Genomic DNA, 22183 nt, shown 5'->3' with positions numbered 1-22183 from the left:
ATCAATATGAAAAAGGGGAACAAAATTAAAAGGATAGGATGGCTGAAAACAAACCTCACTCATGCCATAGTTGCCCAGGCAGGCTTTCTGCTCTGCCCTACTGAGCAGAACCTACTGAGTAATCTCCAGTAAGGAAATGTCTTAGACACAGAACCACCTGGCAGAAAAGGACCTTGGAGGTGATGATATTTTGATTTTCAACAGTCAAGAGTAACTCCCTCAAGGACATGACCTTGAGTCCCAGGTGCTCTGCCCAATGTCCTAGAATGCCTCCTGGGACAAACCTGTGCTGAACACTGTGGGTGATACCTTTCCTGAGGGAGTAAAGAAAGAAAGAAGGTGAATCTGGCAGCTCTGCTAAAGAATCAGCTATTTTCCTTTTCCTTTTGGCTTTTTCTTAATCCCACAGGTAGTACATGTGTACCAAAATTACATATTCTCGATCACATAGTTGGTACATATACTGTCTCATTTTCTAACTTGATACATGTGAACATCTCCCATTCTAGCTTCTAACATTTCAGCAGAGCCAGGATGAGGATGAGGTGAGACAGGCAACTTGCACAGTCCTGAGACTGTTTCCTTACATTCTTCACCTTCCTGCCTCACTTACCTCACGTTAGACCCAGCTCTCCATTTTAACAAATCTAACCATTTGGACTGTGTGCCTGATTTATTTATAATACAGGTCAAGATAGAGAATTCAGGAACCTATTATTCAGATAATTAGCCAAAAAGATGACACATATAAAATGAATCTCTAACGGCATTCCTGACCCTTTCCTGCATAGTAATTATATTAGCAAAATAGATATGGAGCACCAATGCCTTGGAACTAACTATGAAAAATATATAATTAATTAGTATGTTAAAGGATTCCAAACCCAAAATAATCACAGCATCTCTGGCAGACTTATTTTAGATATATTTCAAACATCAATCTCTTGCCCATGGGTTTTAAATTTAATTTGAATTTTGCTGTCTAAATTATACAAGTAATAATTGCCTTGAAAAGAGAAAAACTGCTCCATACTATTGCCACACGACAAATAAAAGAGAGAATAAGTAAGTGGGACAACTGGCAAAAAATGAGAAGGGCACATCTCACATGTGATCATTTGCTAGAACATGAAGCTTTTGAGTTTTTGAAATACAGACGAGATTAGAATGTGGCTTCTCTTTTGCATAAGTACTGCTATTTGAATTAGGGCACTTAACTCTGTCAGCACCAAGGGCTGAACTGGTCAATAATACCCATCTCATGTTGTTATGAAACGATGCTCAGGCTGAGACTATCGGGGTTAATGCTTTGCAAAGTAGAGTGAGCACAAACCATCCAATGGACAATTATGAGTCTCAAGAGCCTGAATATGGATAACAAGAAATCAGAGAAGACAGTGACAGTGCTGAAACCCTAAGACAAACTCAAACCAGCTTAAACACCAAAGGGAAGTTGGTTGGCACAGGGACTCCTGCGCTCAATTTACAGTTGAGTTATCGAAAAGCAGGTTAGGGATGGATTAGGGCCTTAGGAACAGCTAGGGTATGACCAAAGTGATGAATGCCTCTCTCTCAGTCTCCTTCTCTCTCTCTCTCCCCGCACCCCTTTCCTCTCTCTCTTTCTCTCTTTGAATCTTTCTCATATTGGATTCCTTCTCTCCTACTGCAGCCCATGTTTTTCCAAATATCAAGAAATTTGACCTGGAGGAAAGGGTCATGTGAGAAAATGGCAGCTCTGAAATAGCCACACAGTAACCTCACAAAGAAGAGAGTGGGTAAGGAAGGAGGTTGCTGGAGAGACAATTCCATAGATGTCTTTTTAGCATTCATTCTAAATGTCACCTTGTACCAAAGAGTGTTTCACTCTTTAAAGAAGAAAAACCCCAACAGATGTGTGCTAAAGACTGAGCATTTCCTTATTTTATATAACTTAAAAGATGGAAAAGAAGGAGGGCATAGGGAACTGCCTTTAGAGACAACACAATACACTTGTATTTATATGGCCTATCATTCCTGTGTTGGGGACACTGACTTCATCTTGTCAAGAGGGAAAAACAGGGACAGGGAAAATTGGGTCACTGATCTTTTCTTGGTCACACCATTCAGAGAATCACCATCCATGTCTCTGATAGCCAGTACATGAATCAGCATTTGAGACAATCTTGTGTTGTGGTGGTGGTAGTTGTGTGGTTTCATTCTGAGGAGTGAGGGAGCAGAACAGGCCTGCTGCTGTGGATCTCAACAGAAGGAAATTTTCTAGACCAAGTCTCCCTGCCCTCATGGGAAGAAGTTTCCTGACCTGCAGGAGTTTGTATCAGTCAGCAATTTCCTGAAAAGATGAAAGAGAAAAAAAATTTTTTTTTAAGATTTTATTTATTTATTTGACAGAGAGAGAGACAGCCAGCAAGAGAGGGAACACCAGCAGGGGGAGTGGGAGAGGAAGAAGCAGGCTCCCAGCAGAGATGCCTGATGTGGGGCTCAATCCCAGAACGCTGGGATCACGCCTTGAGCCAAAGGCAGACGCTTAATGACTGAGCCACCCAGGCACCCTGAAAGAGAAAATTTGACCCTGCTTTCCTGATTGTAATAATAGTAGCAATAATGATAAAATAGCCATAGCAACATCAACAACTAGTAGTATAACTTTTAAATTAAAACAACATTTATTGATAGCTTGCAATACACAGGTACAGCCCTAGAAGTAGTATGTGTGTATAACCACTCCACTTTTATTACAAATTGATGAGAATCTGATTGCCAAATGAGGTATGTATTCTTAAGACCCTTAAAACCTAGCAAAGCACAATTACTAAAATTCAATCTACCAATTAACACAATGGTTAGGCATGTGCTGGTTGTCTAAAATCCAGTAATTAGCCAAATGAGATTCCCTACCTTAAACCACAACCCCCAGAAACTCTGTTGCCAAATGTTGTCAATGAAAAGAAGGAAAACTATTTCTTTGCTCTCTCAGATACTGTAGGAATTTCTTGTGTGGTCACGATACTTGAATGGTACAACCTGTTGTCTGAACAAATTTAGTTTGGTCATGAGGTATTCTTAACAAATGAACCAGTCTATAGCTAATATCACATAAAAAGAAAAAAAACTTCTAAAAGTTAATCACATCCCTACAGAATCTATTGTTTTGTAAAGAGAGAGCTCTGCTTGCATTCCTTTTCCAATTTTGAAAATGGGTCTTGCCCTTTTGGCTCCTTTATGGATTTAAAATGTTAATTCAATAATATTTATTTTGCACCCATAAGGACATATCCCTTGGATGACTTGACAAAATAAATGCTTCGGTTAAATTTGACTATGTTTTGCCTGTAGCTCTTAAGATATTTTCCCTCCCTGAATTAATAAAACATACAAAATTCAGATGGTAGCATATGGTGTCTTCCATGGGAACATTTCATTTAAATTATTGAGAATTCTGCAATCTGATTCCACTTTAATAAACACACAAAAAGTACCTCATATTATAAATGTCTAACTAGCCAGATTAAGTATTTTCATGTGCTTTGCTGATTTTTCCAGTACCTTTAGGAGTTATAATAAATGTTTTATATATAATCAAAGGATGTGTGCAAGCTATTTATCATCTATTAAGCAACTGCTTAAATATTTCTAAAATATCAAGGGGAGTGGTGATCTACACAAAACTACAGCAAACAGCCCAACCTGATGCTTAATACATTCCAGTGCCACTGCACATCCGCAGAACTTATTAATCAAACAATCCATTAAATCATTATCCGCTAAATTTCAAAATTGACCTGCACATGGGAAACAGGGGAATATAAATTACAAAAAAAAAAAAAAAAAAACTCCTGGGGGACAATTTGAAAATATTCATTAACATCCTTAAAATTATTCACAACTTCTTGACGTAGAAATTCTACTTCTGTGAAGTCATCCTAAGGAAGCAAATATACGAAAGAATTTATGTTTATCACAGCATGAAATATATCAGTGCAGTTGGCATGCCCCAGCCTGTGGTTTTATAATAAGGTAAAATTTTCACTAAATACTCAAAATGGCAATCATACGCCATTTTACCCTTAGTTGTCTATGCTGGTTGTAAGCTGACCTCAGATTGTCTTTCACTTATTCCTGAGAGAAAAAAAAAAAGATGTTCTGATCTGCGAAGGGTACTCTTGTACATTTTTAAGAAGAAGGCAGGTTACATGTATGTACAGGAGTAGAACATGTAATGCCTAGGGGAAAAAAGCTTGTCTGTATATACACCAAAATGCTAATAATGATTATCACTGGGTGTTTGCATTGCAAATGATTTTTTTAAATACTTATTCTGCAATTTCCAAATTTTCAACACAGTGGTTACTGTTTTCATTATTATTACCAAGTAATACAGTACATGTTATAAAAGCTGTCAAGGTACTAAATATGGGTGCTGCCCAGCCTTTCACTGATGAGCTCCTCTTCTAGAATATTCCTGCCTCTAAGGGCTCTGTTTTCTGCCTGGCTAAGAAAGTTCTTGGGAAACCTCTGACACTGCTTCTCAGACTGCAAAGCCCCTCGGTTGTAATATTGTGATCTGTTCTCACATCTCATGCACATCATTCCTACTCATTAATTTTATGAATGGAAACATAGATGAGATCACTGACAAAGTCACACAGGTGTGTCCTTGCAGGTGGAATTTGAACTTGTATCATTTCATTACCGAGCATGTTCATTCAGGAGTCTAAACTTGCAGATTGCATTTCTCTCCAAAGTGGAGGGCCCCACAAATGAAAAATACAAAGCTTGTAAATTTTCAATTTAACCTGGAAAGGACTGGATTCAGAACAAACCCAGATACCCAGCATTCTACCCAACATCTCCACTTGTATCTACAGGGAGCAGCTCAAACTCAATTTGTAGAAGAAACTTCCAGAAGCTCCTTATTGCTCACTGAGTCATATTCAGACGCCTTAGTCTAGCATTACAGATCTTCTGTGCCCTGTTCTTTAGAGCGTTTCTGCCCATATTGCTCTCTGTTTCTGGGCATACTTCCTTTTTACCCAAACATTTTTATTCACCCTAATTTAAACATATAATGTGTCTTTCAGTTTTCATTTCATTTGCTTATGCTACTTCCACTACTTAAAATTTTCTGTTCCATATGGATTATGCCATCCATTAAATGCTATCTCTTATTTTTCCCTGCTTCTATATCAGACCCAACTAGTCTAATGTAATTTCTGGTTCTGCCTTAACCCAGACTGGGGAGAGAATAGACAGCTAAATTGTTTTTAAATTTCTCAAGTTTTAAAATATCTTTCTTCATTTGCTAGAGAAGCAATGCCTGCACAATAATGTGACATTATTCTAATAAAAATGTAAACATTTGCATGTAAACTATGCTTTAGCATCAACAGATTCCAAGACAGAAAACAGAATTTGAGAAGGGAAAATGGGCAAGTAAATCCTCATATCTATTTAATTACAGAGCACTCATGTAAAATTTCCTTTGGCTGCCTCCATCAATACAGCAATGATTTTCATCCCACTTTGACAGGACAATTTCATCAATCTGGCAAAACAAAAAGGAAAATAAGATATCATCAATCCCTTTGATTTGATTCCTTTCTTCTTTCATTTTTAGCTTATTAGATTGCATGCATTTCTAAGAGCCACCAAAATATAATGGCATTAAAAAATACAATAATCAGTGAAAGACCAGTTGTGTAAATTGAGTGGCACTGGAAGATGAGTGTCAGGCTATGAAGTTCACAATATATCTTATAAGCAAAAGGGACCCTAGTTGAATATTTCAGGCAGAGGACTAATGCGATCAGATTTGTTTCTCAGAAAGTAACCTGGTCAAAAAGGGAAGATGGACTAGGATTGACAAGGGGTGAGGTATAAGGGATCTGTGGCCATGATCAGGCAAATATTGAGCTTGGGTATTGGGGGTTGGGAAAGAAGCGCTAAGGATGGGGACTAGAGGTCAGACTGTAAAGTATTTTTGTAAAGTAGCATGTTGATTGCTGGAAGCTAGGGAGTGATATGCTGTGGATACTGTAAGAACTGACTTCTAAGGAATCTTTCTGAAAACAAACGTTTATTAGCATTTTTCATGTTGTATGTCTGTTACCGCCTATAGAAAAGCAGTAGATGCAAACCACAGCCATCTCACTTCTAAAGCCAAGAGAGAAAGTAAGCATTGCCCATTGTTCCCTTGACTCTGAATCTGCCCATTTGTGAGTTTGAAATGAAGAAGCAAAAAGAATGTCTCCTCTAGACAGAAAACTTTGATGACGCTGATTTCTTACTAGAAACAACATCAATACACACAAACGGGAAAATATAAAGAGCAGAGGGTTAAGTGTGCAGTTAAGTCCAAATGCTGAATGTTGAGTTGCTAAAATAGAGAAGCGTCACTGGAATTTATTCTGAAATGAAGCTTTCACAGTGCTTGTCAGTTCCTCCAATAGCAGTTTATCACAACATAGGCTGACAGATCACACCATATTTTTAATATTAACTCATCCACAGCTCCAGACGCAGGTGCTGCAGAGTCCAAAGTCCATGGGCATTGTAAACAGGGTTAGCTGTCCCGGTTTTCTCAGCCTTGAAGATTAACTCCCAGACCCTAGATTCATTCTCCTGACATGCAGAAGAGAGAAGAAATTGCCAGAACTGGTTTCTTGGTAAGCCCCTTTCTGCACAAGTAAGATGGTAATCGTCAAAAAATTGAGGGCTGGGCACTTCAATTTTCTATCATCTGTAATCATATGCAAGTTGTGGCAAAGCCAAAAATGAAGTCAAAGTACAAAGGCATCTAATATGTCATTTTTCTGGACTATGGATCTGGAGAAAATAAGCTGTTTGCAACGGGGTAATTCCGTTATATGATGCACTCATGCAAAATCCCATTTTAAGTGACAGGGCATCATTACAGAGTAACCACATGATATGGATACGGACTGGCACAGATTCCAGTGAATGGCCGCACCTCTTTATTTGAGCTGTTACATCATGAATCAGAGGGGACCAAAAGGAAGAAGAGCCCTGTTTTAAAAGTAGAAACTCCATGCTGACATGAGAACAGAGGGCTGCTTAGGCAAGCTGTCAGTTTCTGCAAGACTCGATAGGGCAGTCAAGTTTCCAGTAGATGGGAAATTTTTAAAATTTTTTTATTTTCATATCATTGACACACAGTGTAACATTAGTTTCAGGTGTACAACATAGCGATTCAACTTCTTTATAGGTTATGCTGTGCTCACCACAAGTATAGCTGCCATCTGTCACCATGCAACCCTATTACAATATCATTGGATATATTCCCTACACTTTGCCTTTTATTCCCATGACTCATTCATTCCATAAGTGGATGCATCTCCCACCCTCCTTCACCCATTTTGTCCATCTCCCCCCAGCCCCATTCCCTCTGGCAACCATCAATTTGTTCTCTGTATTTATAGGTCTGATTCTGCTTTTTGTTTGTTTATTGGTTTGTTTCTTTAGATTCTACATATGAGTGAAAGCCTATGGTATTTCCTTTCTCAGTCTGATGTATTTCACTTAGCGTAATACCCTCTAGGTCTAGATGGGAATTTCTGGTGAAACAAATAAAATACCTAAAACAATAACTAAATTTAAACTACTTACTCCAGTAGTGCCTTTAAAACATGTGAAAGTTGTGTAGGAGAATAATCTTTAGGTCTAGAAATACAAGAAAGTTAGAAAGTTCATGTTTATATGGGTTAGCAAAATTAGACAAGATATAGCACAGTTTAAATGTTTATCTAACAATGTGTAAGCTTGATATATTGGTACGTAAAAAGATAGGTGAGAACTTCTCTGGGCTTGAATCAGAGCTAGAAAAAATTGTCTGCCTCAATATTGTTAGTAACTCCAATTATTTAAGAAAGAAAATCTAAGCATGTAGTTTCTCAGTGAAACAGCAAGAGGCAGAATAAACACAAGCTTAAGAGACAGGTGCAGGTTCAAATCCTGTTTCCTCCCACTTCGTAGCAATGTGACTTCACCAAGTGTAAATTTTGGATGAGACTATTGGCTCCATTAGCTAGAGTGAAGGTAACAGGTGGAAAACACCTGACATAAGTCATGTTAATTTGCATCTGCCTTCCTCCTTCTTTTCCCTCTGAGGCCAAGGTTCTTTCAGCCTCCCAGTCATGGCAGTAGTTGGTCCAGAGCAAGGCTGTGTTATGAGGCATCCCACGCAGTTTCATGTTCATTTCATTCAAGCCACCTTCATTGCAGCTTCCTTCCATTTTCTGACTCCTCAGAGATGAATTGATGTGTCTGCCTGGAATACAAATTGCTAAAGTCGTGCTTACGTCTTCGTCCTGACAGCTAAGATAAAAGTTTCATGGAGAAGTGGGTTGTGCTCAGGCAATAGAACAGAAAATACAGCTCTTTAAATGGGCTTAATTTTACCATTCTCAAAAAATTGCTGAAAATATTTCCTCCTCTTTATCAGTTTTTAGAGAATTGATAAAACAAAAACCTCTTGTTAGTCCCATAATTCTTCCTTGCACAGAAGAGATCTAATGTATTTCCTGAGGATATACTTTGACAGTTGATCTCTACAATGATTTCATAAAAATATAAGGCATAAAGGAAATATCAAGGATGGACTCTCTCAGAGAGAAACAAAGTTCTTCTCACTTCAGCAGTTTGCATGCCAATATAATACTAAGTTTTTATTGCTGAATTTAGTAATGGAAACAACTACACTCATGCACATAGCACAGAGGAAGGGTGTCTCTCTGCCTAGCTGCTGCTTTCCATCCCCTGGGGGGCCCAGGAGATGGCAGATGGACAGTCAGCGAGCTCTTCGCTCAAGTGTTCCTTGAGGCCACTTCACCCTGTAACTGCTTGGACCTCCACTTTTGCTGGCATGAAGTGAGCTTATCTCAGCCTCAAGTGAGTCTGGAAAAGGTGCTTTGTGTTATCTACATGACTATTCCGATCCCCTGATTATGCAGGACAGAAGCCAAAGAAAAAATTTTGTGCCTCGCTTGGTTGTGAGATATTAACAATGAAACAAAAGAATGAATTAGTAGATTCTGTTAGATTATGAGGCCTAAGATTAAGTGTGTACACCGTGAGTGTACTTGTTCTTTGCTCCAAGGTGACTTCCTCTTCCCACATTCTGAATACTGGAACAGAATGATAGAGCATGCTCATGATTTGTGTTCATGACTCTGATGAGGTTATGATACATGACAAAAACAAATTTATATCCACTATTCAAAATATAAGACCAAAGTGTCCATACTTGCAGAGAAGCACAGGTGAGAGAAGAGGAAGGAAGAAGGACCATCTGATAAACAGCAAATGCTCACCAGAGATACTGTGTCATTATTGCTGTAATGTTGGATTATCATCATTTCCAAGGGTCAATATTGGATCAGTTGGGTGGGCAGACATTAACAACAGAATGGATAGAGAAGACAAACAAATGTAATGAGAGATTGTAGAAAGAAAGGAAGAGGAGGAGAAAATAAATAAGGGAACATAAAGAAATAGAAATTAGATAATTAGGAATGCTTTGGGACTTGATTTGATGAGTAAATATAGATCAGTGTCAGCCATAAAGCCCTGAATGCTTTAGAAGAACATGTGTTGCATAAATAAGAGGGGTTTTTTCTAAAGGGACAGACAACACAGAAAATTCACAGGGTATGTAAAAATTCAGTCTATCATTCTCAGTGGACCTCTCTCAGGACCTGTTTCTCATTTCATTCTGAACTATATAAAGCACATTTAAGTACGGGATTTCAAGTATGTTGACTTTTTAAAAAGAACCTCACTTTGGGAGCTCTTCAGGGACAAGAAACAGAACCTGGGTGCTTTTCATCTTCTTCCGAACACTCTTGTCTTCTTTCACTGTCACAAACATACGGTGCCCATTTTTCAGATGCTATAGTCTCTTATCGATTGCAGTTGACATCTAGAACAGAATCAAATATGGTAAGAGTATTTTCTGCAGGTTTTGTTGACATTCTAAGACTGAAACTTTTCAGGTACAACTTAGCCTTCTCACACTTTATTCATAATTGTTCGTGTTTAATGTTTTTAATTCTAATTCTAGTATAACACAATTGTTAATAAATATATGATATTGAGCCTCTAGTTTCTTTGCTCAACCATTTGCCAGATCAGCCTTCCATTTTCTCTTACCAGATTCCTCCTTCCCACTACCATGTAATAGCAGGCCTTGAGTTCATTGGGACCATATGAACACATAGTTGAAATTCACCTGGTCATGGAATGCCAAGAGTGTCTTACTGCCCAAACTGTACTCACCATTTCACTGAACAGTTTTAAAAACAATTTCAGGGTTATTGTCAGCTAGTATGCTGCTGTCTGTTTAATCAGTTCTTTATTATACATGAATCCATTCAACTCCCTAGACATACAGGAAGGTCCACACGTGTTCATCTGACAGCTTCTGATGAGAGAATGTACGTGTATCATTGGCATATTGGCACACCAGTGAATTTAATTGTGCCCACAATTCAGGTCCAGGCCATTCTCTGGGTACAGCCTCACTACACACTCAAAAGTCATCATCTGTTTGGGGAATGAAACTCACTAACTCCCTAAATCTTTGTTATTAAGCTACTGACAATGTCCCAGACACTATAGTTCATAGGTGGTGTGTATTTATCTTGGAAATAACACAATGAAGCAGATACTATCATCGGGTGCAATTTACAGATGAGGAAAACATTGCTAAGAGAATGAAGTCACTCCCAAGGCCACACAGCTAGTTGGTGGCAGTCAAATTTGAATCCAGGTCTTTATGTCTCCAGAGCCATGCTCAGAAGTAGCATTAGTTTAGCGTACTTAGCAATCACTTGGAGGTCTTATTGAAAGCTACAGAGTCCCACAGAGATTCTGATTCTTATCCAGAAAATCAAGGATGAGGTTCAGCAGTCTACATATTAACATTACCCATTCTCCAGGTGATTCTAATGCAGGCAGTCTGCCTATCACACTTGGAAAGCACTGAAATCCTTGCAGTGTCTCCTTGGTTCTGCTCTGTGGCCTATTGTATATTTTAATGCCGATGGCAACAGTGTCACTCACACATGTTCTTTTCTTGCCATATCCCCATCAAGAGGCAGAATTTAGGGATGCTTGGGTACCTCAGTCAGTTAAGTGTCTGCCTTCAGCTCAGGTCATGATCCCAGGATCCTGGGATCAAGTCCAGCTTTGGGCTCCTTGCTCAGTGGGGAGCCTGCTTCTCCCTCTCCCTCTGACTGCTGCTCCCTCTGCTCGTGTGCTTGCTCTCTCTCTCTCTTTGACAAATAAATAAAATCGTAAAGAGGTAGAATTTATTTCTCTACCCTCTTGAATCTAGTAAGCTTTGTGTCTGCTTTGACCAATAAAATACAGAAGAACTGATAACATGCAAGGTGCAGGCATAACCTTTAACTAGCCTGGAATCATTTGCTTCTTGCCTCTTTAAACCACTAGACTACCCTGAAACCACCATGCTGTGAAAAGCCCAAGCCTTATAGAAAGGCCCTGAAAGATGAGAGACCATGTGATGAAAGAGTGAGTGAGAGAGAGAAATCGAGAGACAGAAAGAAAGTGCTAAGGAGCCACTAAAGTACCACACATGAGTAAAGATGCACCTTAGTAGTGGATCTTCCAGCCTTAGCCACCCCAGTGGACACCACATCCAGCAGAGTCCTTCTTCAATTCCTGATCCCAAAGTCATGAGCAAAATAAATGATGATGTCAAGCCCTATGTTTTGGAGTAGTTTGTTACAGAATAATAGAAAACTGCAATATACTACCACACACAATTATAATTATATATATGACTATATATATAATTATAATTATATATTAATATATTATATATATATATATATGTCCAGAGAGAGAGATACTGAAAGCAAAATAAAAAATTGAAACCCTTATGCAGAAAAGAGTTTTAACCAAATTTAATGTAATAGAGTAAAACATTTTTTTTATAATTATCTTATAATATCCTTGAATTCTCATTTTTACTTTGAATGTATAAACATGGCCATACAATTCTGCCTCTGGGGTCAGATTTTTATTATTTTTGTATTTTAACTCTAAAATACTTTATATACTGAAAGTTGTTGATACAGTGACTTTAATTTTGTATTTCCTCTTACTTTTATTTCATTCTTCCAAATACATTGAGACTTACTTGACAAATAAAAATTGTATATACTTAAGGGATACAATGTGATGTTTTGATATATGCATACATTGTGAAATGATTATCAGAATCAACTTAGTTAACACACCCATCATCTCACATAGTTCCATTTGTGTGTGTGTCTAGTAAGAATACTTAACGATCTACTCTCTTAGCAAATTTCAAGTATACAAGACTGTATTACTAATTATAGTCACCATGCTATATGTTAGATTGCCAGAGCTTAATTATAGAGATACATTTATGACTCCAAAATTGTGCCGTCTTCTGCAAAAGCAATGTGATATGAGGCACACACAAAGATCTACATTCCACTTTTTTTGCACCTGATTCATCTGTTCAGAGATCAAAGTCATTCTGAGTTATTAAATGAATTTGTATGTATTCTTCCTCTAGAGACCCGAATTGGGACTGAAAGTCTTCATTATCATAAGTTCCCAGATGAACACAAATCCAGAGTGAAATTTAACAAACTTTTAACTTGCATAAACAATTGTTAACTTTTCAGCACTAATCCATTTCCGCACTGGAGATATAATGGCATTTTATCCTTTTAACCTCATGCCTAGACACTCTGCATTGAAAATCCTATTTTGATCTTAAAATTGATGCACATACCAAATCATTGAATAACTACACATTCCCATCTGCTAGGGAGGCACAGTGCCACATAGAGGTGGCTCGCCAGGACTTTTGAGGCATAACAATCAACCAAAGATAGGATCAGATATAAAACATGCTGCTTGCAATAACAGTTCTGCCCAGTCTGACTTTCTTTTTAACTCTGGGCAAAATGTTTCAATAGAAAACATTATGACCATCATGTGTGGACATAATCAATTATAAAGGTTTGGTATTTGGGACAGCCTGATGGAAGTTGTATCTGACTTTCCTAAAAGGCCCACAGTGTCAGTTCCATCTGAATTGGAACACCATGTCTTTAGCTTGACCTGTATTGGAGGTCTACCTCATCCTAACCCACAGCTGGCCCCTACTTGGCTCTCTTTTGTTTATTCCTGAGTTTTTGACAGAATCTGTGCCAAACCTATCACAAGTCCCTCAACTCTTCAACACTGCTTTCAGCCCAGCTTCCTTGTCCGGTCTCATGGTTTAGGTATAGGTTATACATGATCACTTCTCTCCACCAATTCAACCTCATATACCCAACTGTTTGTGGGGCATCTCCACCTAGATGTACATGGCACTTCAATCTTAATGCATCCCAAACTGAATTTACTATCTTCAGTTCATCGTTTGCCACATTACCATGGCAACATCATCACCCAGTTCTGCAAATCCTCTCCCTTACTCCAAGCCTTCAATCAGGTACCACATCTTGCCATGTTTAGCTACTCATACATTTCAACTTTAGCCCCTCCATGAAAGCCTTCTACCACAACCCTGGTTCAAGTGCTCATTATCTCTCATATCAACTGTTGAAAAAGATTTTCAGACCTCTACACATTAGCCCATCAAAAATAATAGTAGTTAACATTTATTGAGTGTTCCCATGTTTCAGGGTCCTTGCATGAATTAATTCACATAGTCCTTGGTAGGTGTTTATGATCCTCCATGTTAAAGATAAGAAGTCAAGGCAGAGAAATTAAGTTGCTTGCCCAATACCATGTCTAAGCATGTCAGAACCAGAGTAGAGATCCAGGCAGTCTGACTTCATAGCCCAAGCTCTTAACCTCTCCACTCCACCACCTAAGTATGGCCTCCATTCATTTCAAGTGGCTGCCAGTCACTCACAGGCTTAAAATCAGCCGTCCTAGGAAAGCATTCAGAGCCCTTTGTGATGTAACCCCCACCTACTGCTCTCTTGTTTTTGTTTTTGTTTTTAATGTTTTTTTATTATATTATGTTAGTCACCGTACAGTATATCCCTGGTTTCTGATGTAAAGTTCGATGATTCATTAGTTGCGTATAGCACCCAGTGCACCATGCAATACGTGCCCTCCTTACTACCCATCACCGGTCTATCCCATTCCCCCATCCCCCTCCCCTCTGAAGCCCTCAGTTTGTTTCTCAGAGTCCATAGTCTCTCATGCTTCATTCCCCCTTCTGATTACCCCCCCTTTCTTTATCCCTTTCTTCCCCTACCGATCTTCCTAGTTCTTGTGTTCCATAGATGAGAGAAATCATATGATAATTGTCTTTCTCTGCTTGACTTATTTCACTTAGCATTATCTCCTCCAGTGCCGTCCATGTTGCAGCAAATGTTGAGAACTTGTTCTTTCTGATAGCTGAGTAATATTCCATTGTATATATGGACCACAACTTCTTAATCCAGTCATCTGTTGAAGGGCATCTCGGTTCCTTCCACGATTTAGCTATTGTGGACAATGCTGCTATGAACATTGGGGGTGCATATGGCCCTTCTCTTCACTACGTCTGTATCTTTGGGGTAAATACCCAGTAGTGCAATGGCTGGGTCATAGGGTAGCTCAATTTTGTATCTCCAGGCTTTCCTTTTCACTGGTCTTTGCTTCCCGTATGCAGATCTATTCAGGATTCTACCATTTTAAGAAAAAGATCTTCCTTTAACCCTGTCAACCCTTCCAGGTTCCTGCCTTACCTCTCCCTTTCATACTCTTTAACCAAAGAGAAAACAACACTCCAGTTCTCCATCCTCCCACACACCACTCTCCCATTAACCCTCTCTTCAAGCTCCCATCCTCTTTTACTAAATCTACCTTTTCAGAATTATAAAGACCTCTCTAATTGACAAACTGAAGGTTGTGAAATGTGAAGTCAAAGAAAACCCCTTGATCCCAGCTCACTCTTTCTAGCTAGGTGATCTTCAGCAAGTCATTTAACTTCTCTGAGCTGGTAATTATTCCTCTTTTCATCTCTTCCTCTCTGAAGTGTATCTACCTTCCTTCTACCCTGATACTGTCAAGCCATCCTCACCCCACTCTAATCATAACACCCTCATCTGCACTTGTTTTCCCTAAAAATCACCCTGCATTCCAGGACTTTGTCTCTCCTCTCTTTCCACCCAGTGGCTCCTTACAACCTGCATGATCTTTGGCATTTAACTTTTCTTCACCACGGATCCTCGTTTAAAATATAAAATTAATAATACCCATATTCATACTTAACTGTATTTGTATAAGGATTAGGTAATATAGAGAGAGTTACAATGAAAACTCTGAAGAGTCATTCACATGTTGGTGTGATTGTTGTATTAGTGTGTATGTTAGGGGGTGCTTTTGAAACAATCTCAAACTTACAGAAAAGCTACAAAGACAGTACAAAGAATACTTTTCCCTGAACTATTTAGTTCAGACTTATGCCCAGTCTCACCCTAATACTTTAATATCTGTGTCCTATAAACAAAGACATTCTCCAACACAACAACAAAATCAGGAAATTGACATTGATGCATTACTACCACCTACTCGCCAACCTTTCAAGGATTTCCAGATAGCAAAATGATCCAGTTCGGAATTACACATTACATTTAGTCATTATGTGTCTTTAATCACCTTTGCTCTGGAAGAGTTCCTCAGCTTTTCTTCAACTTATATGACATTGACACATTTGAAGATTAAAGGACAGTTATTTTGTGACATGTCCATCAGTTTCACTTTGTCTGTTGTTTCACATGATTAGATTCTGGTTAGGAGTCTTTGGCAGGAATATCACAAAAGTGATGGTACATTCTTTTTAGCAACCTCTTAGGTAATGTGTGATTTTTGTTTGTCCCACTGATAATGTTAACTTTGATCACTTCCTAGGGATGGTATCTGCCAGGCTTTTCCACTGTGAACTTACTTTTTTCCCTTATTCATACATATTTTATGGGGAAAGGACTATGTGGAAGAGGTATTTTGAAATTATGTAAACATCCTTTTTCTCATCAAAGTTTCAACTTATTCATTTGTTTATATATATCAGAATGAACTCATTATTTATTATATTCAATGATTAGTTATTTATTTTGAGGCTCAAATAGTTCAAGATTTGCCTGAGAAGAGCCAAAATATGTCATTTTGAGGTGCTCTGTCATCTTTTAGCACCTCCTAACTTTCTAGTACAAAAAGCTATTCCAGGCTCTTGTATTTTCCTTGTCCCAGCTCTGGAATCAGCCATTTCTTCATGGAGAATGGTATTTGGAGTCCAGGATGTGGGCTCTGGGTATACTCCTTGCTATAGTAGAGGAAGCTATTCCAAGACCTTTTCACTGGAGAGAAGAGTGAGTGTATGTATCTATATGCATATACTCATGCATACACACACACATTTACATCAAATATGAACAGCCTGTGAGAGAAGATTGGCTGTGAAAGGAAGAAGAGATAACAAAAAATAAGATCAATAAAAATAATACAAGTTTTTCCTTCCTTTTTTCCCCCTTTTCTCTTCCTGAATAATTCAGTCCTAAAGATATTGGGTGGGTCAGAACAAAAGAGCTATCTACAGGGAAGCTTGGCTGGTGTGGGATGGAGGAGCCCAAGCAGAGTGAGGAGTGTGTCCACACAGAGAAAAGCCCCAGTTTGAGATTTCCTAAGCTCAAGGCAGAAAGGGGTGGGGAGCTGAATAGGATAACTGCGTGGTGGAGAGGAATGGACTGGCATGGGCTGTTGGAGCCTAAGCAGGGTGAAGGGGAAGCAGATAAGTCTGGATTTTCCAGGGAAACAGACTCAATCGGAGAGAGACGGAAAGAGAGAGAGAGATTTACTATATGATTATTGAGGCTGAGAAATCTAGGATATACAGTCAGCAAGCTGGAGACCTGGAGAGCTGATGGTATAAATTCTAGTCTGAGTCTGAGACTATGTCTTGGCTAATCTTGGCGAAGAGAAGACCAGTGTCCCAGCTCAAGGATAGTTAAGCAGAGAACCAAAATTCTTTCTTACTCTTACTCTATTCAGGCCTTCGATGAGTTGGATGAGGCCCACCCACAATGGGGAAGGCAATCTGCTTTATTCAGTCTGCAAATTCAAAAGTTAATCTCATCTAGAACCATCCTCACAGGTACATCCAAAAATAATGTTTTAACCAAATATCTGGGTACCCCATTACCAAATTAAGGTGATAAACTTAACCATCACAATATCCATATGTGAGGATCTTCTGGCTGTAATTTCAGAATCTAAGGGAGGCGATAAATGTGTCCATATAGGGAAAGGCCCAGTGGGAGTTACTAGAATCCAAGTGAGGTAGGAAGGGCATCCATGAATTGGGCAATCTGACATAGGTGTCACAGCATGGCAAGGTGAGTATGATGTCCATGGAGAGATGTTGCTTGGTGAGGAACATCAGAGCCCAAGCAGGATGAGCAGAGTGTGCACCCTGGGGAAGGCTCAGCATGGGGTATAGGAATACAGAGCTATATGGGATATAAAGACAGCATTAAGAGAGAGGAGAGGGTGGCCATGGTGATGAGTGATTGGTTGCACACAGGAAGGTTAATCAAATGTGTAACACCTCTCACTGGCCTTTCCCCCAGGTGGACACACTCCTCATCCTGCTTAGGCTCCAGTGTCTCACACCAGCCAGCCATCTGTGTGCACAGCTCTCTTGCTTTGCCCCACCTTAATGTTTTAGAACTGAATTATTCAGGAAGGGAGAAGGAAAAAGAAAAGGAAAAGAGGCATAGTGTTCTTTTTATTGGCCTTTTTTTGTTTGTTTGTTATCTGTTCTTCCAGCACTTCCAGTATTCTCTGACAAGTTGTTCATATTTGCTGTCCTCATTTTCTACTCTTTAGTCATTCCTCAATCCACTCCCATCTGGCTTCAGGCCTCAGCACTTTCCGATGTCACTAGGTCACTAATTTCTTCTTTATTTTTAAACCCAAGAGATCTTTTTTAGTCCTTATGCCACCTAATCTGTTTGAGGCATTTGATAGTTTGACCTCTGAACATAGCCATTCCTTTTACTTCCATGACACAGCACTCCTGTGATCATCTTCCTGCCTCACTGGTAGTTCTCCTTTATAGCCTCCTCTTCCTCCACCCACTGCTTGAGTGCTGGCACTACCCAAGGCTCAGTCCCAGGCCTTCTGCTCTTCTCACTCTTCATGCTCCCACGTTCCAGAACTGCTTTTGCTCCAATTGTCATCTGTGTGCTAATATTTTAGAAATCTTTGTCTCTATCTCTGTAGGCCGGACTTTAAGCTGAAAATACATACACCCCACTGTCTCACACGCATTCATTCAACTCAGCAGTATTTATTGAGCACCTACTATATACTAGGTGCACTGTTGTAGGCTTTTAACGTCTTCATTTAAATGTCTCAGAGGTACCTAAAACTCAGCATACTCAGATAATGCCATTATCATCATCTTTCCTCCATGGCCTATGCATATATCCAAGGTTCTCCAACTCAATATCGGGCATAATCATCTTCTCCTCTGCCAGAGCCAGAAATATCTGACCCTCAACTCCTCATCCTCACATCTAGTCAATTACTAAGATTTTACCTTTTACTTATCTCTTAAATCTGTCCAGTTCTTTCCATTTCCATGAATACTTAGACCTGGTCACCATTGTTCCTGGACTATAGCCTCCTAACTGGCCTCCCTCCCTCTAGTCTTGACCTTCCACACACACATACTTTCAAACTACTGTCCATATGGTACTCAGAATGTTTTTTCTACAATGCAGATATAATCATATCGTCCCCCAGCTTTTAAATCTTTCATTTGGGCTCCCTTTGCTCTTGAGTTTGAGGGGAAACTCCAACATAGCTTCAAAGCTGCCCATGATCTGTGTTGCTTAGCTCTTCAGCCTCACTTCTGCTCTTTCTGCACATTGAACCTTCTCTACATGCTCCAGATGGTTCTTTTGGCTGATAACCTCCCCCATTTCTGCTACCTCCACCTAGGAACACCCTTCCTCTTGCCCTTCGCCTGAAGAACTTCTGTTCATCCTCCAGGTCTCAGTGGGAATGTTGCTTCCCCAAAGAAGCCGTCCCTGATACATAGACATGGTTAGGTCCTCTGTACCCTGGAACCTCCCATCCCTTCACATATCATGCTTGCTTTCTTATAGTCACTTGTTTAAAAGTCTGTGTTCCTAGACAGGCTGGATGTTCCATGAAATCGGGAATCCTGGCTATTTTACACCATCTATGTCTCTCACAGTGACAAGCACACAGCTGAAGTTCAATAAATATTTGCTAAATGGATGAGTGAATTATTGGTGCTATAATAATAAACTAGACCCTATTAGGTTTATCCTTTTACAATCTGGAAACATCATGAACTGATTTTAATGTATTCAATTAGTGTTAATAGATAAATATGTGATGCTATATGAGAACAGCCTGCCTTGTTTCAAATCCCAGCATCTCTCCTTATTCACTGTGTGTCTTGGGCAGCCACTACCATTCCTGTACCTATATTTGCCCATCTGTCATATGCTGTGCTGAAGATTAAATGAGTTAATGTGTGTAAGTCTTAGAATAGTGCCTGCAGAAATACTATATAAATAAGAGTTATTATTATTATTGTGGTATTTTCATCTAGACAAGAACCTTGCCTTTACAAACTCCCTTGATCACTAAGAATAGATTCAAAAGATAAGGAATTTCAGGTAAGTGGACAGAATAGTGACAAGACCATTTTGGGGGAAGAGTCCAAGGGGGTCCAGTCTAAACCTACTGTATGGGCATGATTATGAGTCGCACCTCCTTTTGATCTCAATAGTGTTTATCTCAAAGTTACCCCAATAGAGGATAAGTTGTCATGGCCAACCTGAGCAGAGGGAACCTCCAGAGCATCTCCATGTTTTATGGATATGATCTCCACTCTGGCCCTGAAGCTAGGGACCCTGATCCCTTCTTTGCAGGGACTTCCGAAGACTCATTAGAGCAACACAGAAACACTAAGACTCCCACTAGTATGTGGACATGATGCATTGCTTCAGGCTACACATGACTCCTCTCAGTGCCACGTTTGTTCTTAACTGCAACTTAAGTGACAGGAGGAGGGATAATGGTGAGAGTGGCTGCTTAGCAACAGAGGTGACTTAATGGGTTGGTTGTTCTATAGCCTGTTCTCTTTTGATGTTGTATTGATCCCCAGGTGAGGACAGGCACAAGTACAGTGGAATTATCAGTTGTGGATCATGTTGTTAAAAGCTCATTTAAAAATACCTGGCACAGTATTTAATGAATAAATAAATAAAAGATATTTAAACGTTTTAAATGGCCATAACAAAAGAGAAATTTTAAAAGTAATTAAAAATAAGTTTGTTAGAGGATAGGGATTTAATGATTTGTGGTTTTTTTTAATTATGATGAAAACCTAGTTTTAAAATGTAAATAAGTGATGGGGATGTAATGCGCAGCATTGTGATTATATATTGCATAATTGAAAGTTGCTAAGAGAATAGATCTTAAAAGTTCTCATCATAAGAAAAAAATTTTTGTGACTATGTATAGGGATGATGTTAACTAGACTTCTGTGATGATGATCATTTTGCTATATATACAGTATTGAATCACCATGTTGTACATCTGAAACTAATATAATGCTATATGTCAATTATAATTTGATTTAAAATCAAGGACTAACATCAAATTGAATGTTAGTGTTTTGAAAAAGTACGTAATGTGCAAAATACAAATGTAAAAGAAGCTTTCCCACAGCGAGGGGGTTTTGTTTTGTTTTTCAGTTTTTTGTTTTGTTTTGTTTTGTTTTTAGAAAAGGGGAGAGAGAGAGAGAGCATGAGTGGAGGGGCAGAGGGAGAAGGAGAGAGAATCCTGAGCATACTCCACACCGAGCGTGGAGGCTGATGCATGGCTTAATCTCACAACCCTGAGATCATGATCTGAGCCAAAATCAAGAGCTGGATGCTTAACTGACTGAGCCACCCAGGTGCCCTGCCCATAGAGAGGTTTAACAAATATGTAAATAATTTTTTAAATAAAATGAAAAGCACTTGGTTAATAACATAGATTCCTTAAAAATGAATCAAGGGTATTTGTTTTAAATAATAGAAAAATGCATTTTTTAAACTAAAACTAAGCATTATTTACAAACCCATGCAGCAATTAACTAGATTAACAGAGGATTAGTGTGGAAGATGTTCTCCCTCACTTCCAGAATATACGAGGAAAGTCTGAATAAGAAATAAGATATCAGGGGCGCCTGGGTGGCACAGTGGCTAAGCGTCTGCCTTCGGCTCAGGGCGTGATCCCTGCGTTATGGGATGGAGCCCCACATCAGGCTCCTCTGCTGTGAGCCTGCTTCTTCCTCTCCCACTCCCCCTGCTTGTGTTCCCTCTCTCGCTGGCTGTCTCTATCTCTGTCAAATAAATAAATAAAATCTTTAAAAAAAAAAAAAAGGAAAGAAGATATCAGTCCCCCAGGATTAAGTCAACATACAATTTCTGCCAGCATCCAAAATACGGCACAGATTCAGAACCTGGCAAGATACTCAATAAGAAAGGGAGTGACTAGAACCAAAACCACTGCATCACCTAGGAGTAAAGAGGAGGCCTTTACTCACACAGAAGCAAGTCAGACTCAAGCTCCCCACTTACTAGATGAGGAAGTTTATGAGAGTGACAATTACCTACACCTCAGTTCCCTTGTCTGTAATTTGGGTATAAAAACATACTTACCTGAAGGGTTTTGGGAAGTATTAAGTTAGTTAATACCTACAAAATGCAACACAATGCCTAGCACGTAATAAACTCCCAGTAAATGTTAGCTATTACCATGTTTATTACATTGATTTCCACTGCGCCCTAAGTGATAGCCTTCCTATATGCCTATAATCATGTACATCGTTTGTGGAGAATGGTATTTGGAGGCCAGGTTGTTTGAGATTTGCACTTATTTGCATTTATATCCAGAAGGACCTTCACCTTCAGAGTTAACAAAACCTGGCAATCAATTCTAGCTTCTTCATTTGCAGATAGTGAAACTTTAGGTAGGCAGCTTTAACTCCCTTGTCTTCAGTGTCCTTATCTTTAAGATGGAATAAGACCTACCTTGCTGGGTTGTAATAAAGATTAAGTGAAATAATATGTGT

Source organism: Ursus arctos, unplaced genomic scaffold, assembly GCF_023065955.2.
Source record: "Ursus arctos isolate Adak ecotype North America unplaced genomic scaffold, UrsArc2.0 scaffold_8, whole genome shotgun sequence".
NCBI lineage: Eukaryota > Metazoa > Chordata > Mammalia > Carnivora > Ursidae > Ursus > Ursus arctos.
Note: the sequence above shows the minus strand (reverse complement) of the source record.